The sequence below is a fragment of the Jaculus jaculus genome, chromosome X (genome assembly GCF_020740685.1).
Source record: "Jaculus jaculus isolate mJacJac1 chromosome X, mJacJac1.mat.Y.cur, whole genome shotgun sequence".
In the NCBI taxonomy this organism is placed as follows: domain Eukaryota; kingdom Metazoa; phylum Chordata; class Mammalia; order Rodentia; family Dipodidae; genus Jaculus; species Jaculus jaculus.
In genome coordinates this window covers 93210348-93215438 of record NC_059125.1, presented here as the reverse complement: position 1 = coordinate 93215438, position 5091 = coordinate 93210348, and the positions used below count along the sequence as shown (strand labels likewise).

Sequence of the window (5091 nt, the reverse complement as noted above, 5' to 3'; positions counted from 1 at the left end):
CTGATTAAGAATACAATGTGACCTGCTGGCCTCCTGCTCCTTCTGTTACATAGTTCAGATCATGATGATATATATATCCTAAACATTAAGCCAAAATAAACTCTTCCATCCTTAAGTTGCTTCTTGTCAAGTATTTGTTCAAAGAAACAGGTAAAGAAACTAATATAGTACTAAATGAAAAAAAAAGAGATGGCCAGAAGCCCTAATATTTTGTCTTTTTTTTTTTCCCAAAAGCCTCATTTTCTTCCTTTCTCACATCCATTACATCACAATTATGCAAGAATCAGTATATTCCAATATTGAAAGTACCATAGCACAGTTACTTGGGGCTGTTCCAGAAATTTGCTTATCTTACCATTGCAAAAATATTTGTGGTTCTTGAGATTTAATTCTCATTTTTTTTCCTGTGTATGATGAGTTATTCAAGTTGACTATTGCAAATTATGAAATTGGGAAGAAACCCAGAGTCATGTTGGAGGCTTATATTTCATTGCTTTTTGGATTATGAAGCCACTCTGCAAGGTAAAAAAAAAAAAAAAAAAAAAAAAAAATCAGCAAATAACATTTGTGTTTCTTACGAAAAAGCTTGCTTAATGCTTTAAAATCTATACCATCATGTCTACCTATTCCTCAGATTAGGATACCAGTATGGAAGACAAAAAACTTTATATGGATTATTTTAAATACTAAGGAATTAATATGTAATAGGTGGCAACAATGAGAATTCTAAAAAATAAGTAAAAAATATATTTTTCTTTAATATAGTTCCATGCTTTCTATCCAATCTGATGGGTAAAGAGAGAAAAATATTCAGTTAATTTCCTGAGAATGAATAATTTATTTTAGCAACATTTTCTGTTTTATTCACTTATTGTCAGAAAAATACATTAAAAGGAAATAATTCCTTTCTCTAGCTGAAGAATACTTGTGTACTTTTATTTTGTGGGATAATTACCTTTGCTCTTTCATAAATTTATAGGTCAGAACATTATAATTATGGTTGAGGTGATAACTCTGTGTTTAAAGGCACTTGCTGTAAAGCCTGCTGGTCCTACTTTGACTCCAAACTTCCCACACAGAACCACATGTACAAAACGTTGCATAAATCAGGAGCTCATTTGTAGTAGCAAGAGGTCAAATTCCCATTATTCTCTTTCCTTCTCTTTTGCTTCCTCTCCTTATCTTTACGACCAAACTTGCACATAAATCAGTAAAAATAAAAAGTTAAATTAAAAAAAAAAACATAGTTAGGCCACGTGTGTTTGTGCATGCCTTTGGGCTTGGGAGGAAGAGGTAATAGGATCACCATGAGTTTGAGGCCAGTCTGGGTCTAAAGTGAGTTCCAGGTCAGCTTATAACATTATATTGAACAAATGGAGGCTTTTTAACCCTTACCCCTATTTCTACTTCAACGTCAGGACCTTCTAGCATGATTAGGAAAAGGTGTTTATTGCTGAATTTAAGATGAATTATATTGTTCCTTCTCTGTGTGTCTTTCTACAACTAAAACCTTATACATATTTTCCAAAGTTACAATTTTAAATCAAGATATGCCAATGTATATTGCCTTATATTGATTATATACTTTGGTTATACAAACTAGAAATTTGAGAGAAATTTATTTCCTTGTTTAATGTCCCTTTCTCTAGAGCAGTTTTTCTATTTTTAGAATACTTCATCATGTATTTGGATACTTTATAGTAAAAATTTGTTGTGTGGGATATTTAATATATAATAATCTGTCTACTAGTTCAAGAGAAAATTCTTGTCATGTTTGCCTGTTTTCCCCTGGTGCATTTCCTTTTTCATTTGCTATGACTTAATAAGTGAATGAAGCAATAAATATTTATGTTTTTTCACCAACCTTGAAATTTAAATCAGTTTAATAAAGTTTACAGAATACTTAGTTATCCTTTTATCTCTTTTATAGAAGTCATGAGGGTACTTATCATCGCAAAATGCTAATCTTTTACCAGTACATTGTCCCTTATCTTTCTTAAAAATTATAAAATTCAATACAGAAGAGAAAGACTGTGCTAGACAATTAAGATGTCTGGTAGTTTGAATGCAAATTTATTACATATACAGATTATATATATATATATATATATATATATATATATATATATATATATATATATATATATATATATATATATATATATATAGTGAGTTACTTGGATCTCTAGCAGCCAGGATGGAGAATGTGTCATTGGGAGTGTATCTTGGCGTAAAGCCCTAAGGTGTGCTTAGGGTTGAATTATGAGTCCTACCCTGAGTTGTAAAAAGAGTAGTTTGAGAGTTGGCTGCTCATGTTTGCTGCTTGGTGGCTTTTTCTTGGATGTCTTTGCTTGGATATATGGGCAGTCTCTAGCTTCTTCTGCCACTGATGGTGTTTCTCTTGAGCTGTAAACCTAAAATAAAGCCTTTCCTCCAATAAGCTGATTCTAGTTGGATGTATGTCCCAGATATGGGTAGCTTACATCAACATTAACATAGTACCAGGAGTTGAATCATATAGTGATATACCTGTTCATATGGGTCTTTTGGAACTTATAGGCATGAGGAACGTGAAATGATTTGGTATTTTAGAATGCAGTAGCTTTGTGGTATTGCATGAAAAGCTTTATATACTTTTCTAATGAAAGTTTAACTTCCTGTACATGTACCCCAAACTGTTTAATGCTAGATTGGAACCTTGCCTCCCATTACCCTTGTATGATTCTGGACATGTTTGAGTGGAAACCATACATTACCATAGTGTGTTAAAGAAGCCCATACGTGGCATAATATTTACCTACAAAACAAAAACTTTAGGGATACTTATTTTCCATATATAATTCTTGTATAACTCTTGAGTCTTCCATTTTAGATATTGACATGGGGTTCCATATCAAATCTTGGATTCCTGATCAAATCTGAACTGTCATTATCAGTGAAACATGGTGTATTTAGACATTTTGTCTTTATTTACAGACTTCTAAGTAACCTAACATGAATTTTAGTGGTGATGTTCATTCATTAATATTCTCAGCTTCCTATGAAGTTTACCCTTTTCGTCGCATTATGATGTTATTAGAATATGAGAAACAGTTTATTCTAATTCTCTTTGCAAAATTTCCAGTAATATGACTCACTCATTCAAAGGTTCAGAATAGCTATAGTACAAAGATTAATTTATGTGGTCATTAACACATATTTTTAGTATTAAAACATGGAGGAAAAATCCAAGTGTGCAATAAATATTATATTTCTATTAGTAACACATTTCATTGTCTATTGAAGATACTAATGTCACCACAGGGTGCAGTCTTAGAGTCTTTCAGGCTAATTAGAATTTATTTCCATAATCACTTTCTTTTTCAACTGAAATCTTTTCAAATGATATTTTTCTTCACTCATGACTCATTCAAAGACTTCATATTTTCTTCAAATAATCATTCAAATACAACTGCATTTTTCCAGTAAACACTTCCTAAGAATTAATGACCTTGCTGGCAAACATCAAATGAAAGTAAAGCATGGATATGGCAAGTTTAATTTTAGTGTTGGAAACACTTTTTACAGATTCCTGGGATGGATGTTATCAATTGAGCAGAATATTTCTTAACCATCTGAGGCTAAAAGGAATGGGTGTGGCTTATTATTATTATTGTTGTGTACAACCCATATGAATTGAATGGAAACACTCAATCCCATGTCAGAAAGAGGGGAAGAAGGTACATATTCATGTGTTCTACACAGGATTCTGTCAATGAAATCTTCCTACTCATAAATAATCCTAAGAGATAATCAAAGTAGCTTTAGTAAGTACAGCTGTTGAAGATAGCTTAGCCAACTTGGCTGAATGGTTTAGCTGTTTTTATTCTGGGTCATTCAGGTGATATCCAAAATTGTGTCTGGAAAGTTTCGTTAATGTTGAATAGTGGTGATAGTTATTGGTCTTTTATATTGAACACTGTTTCTGACCTATAGTTTAAAGAAGTAAACTAGTGTGTCCCCAATTTTCAGAGGGAACTTCGTGAGTGGCATTGAGTGTTATCTGAATACAAGAGCTGATAAGAGAACAAACACAGCAGAGCAGGACGTTGGGCTTGCGATCTGTAGCATGCATCGGTTCTGTGATAGCTGAGCAAATTGAAGATGGGTGATGTTGAGAAAGTCAAGAAGATATTTGTTCAGAAGTTTTCCCAGTGCCATACTGTGGAAAAGTGAGGCAAACACAAGACCAGAGCAAATCTCCACGGTCTGTTTGGGCAGAAGACCTGTCAGGCTACTGGATTCTATTCTCTTACACAGACACCAACAAAAACTAAGGCATCACCTGAGTAGAAGAAACACTGATGGAGTATCTGGAGAATCCCGAGAAGTACATCCCTGGTACAAAAATGATCTTCGCTGGCATCAAGAAGAAAGGATAAAGGGCAGACCTAATTGCTTATTTATTTCAAAACAAAAATGTCTTATAGCTTTTAATGTGTACCATAATTTTACTGATTTCATATACCACAATTCAGATCATGAATGACTAACAGAATATTTTTGTTGGAGAGTCCTTATTTAAGTAAAATTGCTTGCAGTAAAGAGCATATAATCTTTTAAAAAAATATTATTCTGATTCAGTAAATACTATCACTGCTTTCCCTTTTAAAGATATGATTGGACTTACTTCATTCTTCAACTTTTCACAAAGATGAGGAATACCGCCTCAAAACCTATCAAAGACGGATTTTAGCTTCAGATTTCTACAACTGGTTACATGAATATGTTTGAACACTGGGAAAAATTCTCTTCACTGTTCAGAACCAAGCAAGACTCACTTGTTTCAACTGGTATGCAATAGTCCATTACAGACAAGGGTAAAAGATAAAGAAGCAATTGTCTTGACTATGTCAACTGAATTAGAATTCCTTGTATCTAAGGATGCTGCTTTTATTTATTACAGGCATTTTAGTGTTGTTTGTGTATAATATAAAATAAGGAATATTTAACACCAAAATAAGAGAACAAACATATTCCCCTGTCATGGGTAGGTTAGTTACTGTGGTGGCTTTTGATCTCTCGATTAACTGGTGTAATACTGTGCCCAAG

General features: G+C 33.0%; 1 pseudogene; it reads left to right on the top strand.

Annotated features, from left to right (window-relative positions):
- The first annotated feature begins 4143 nt into the window (after positions 1 to 4143).
- LOC101610949 lies at positions 4144 to 4469 on the top strand (annotated as a pseudogene).
- The last annotated feature ends 622 nt before the right edge of the window (positions 4470 to 5091 follow it).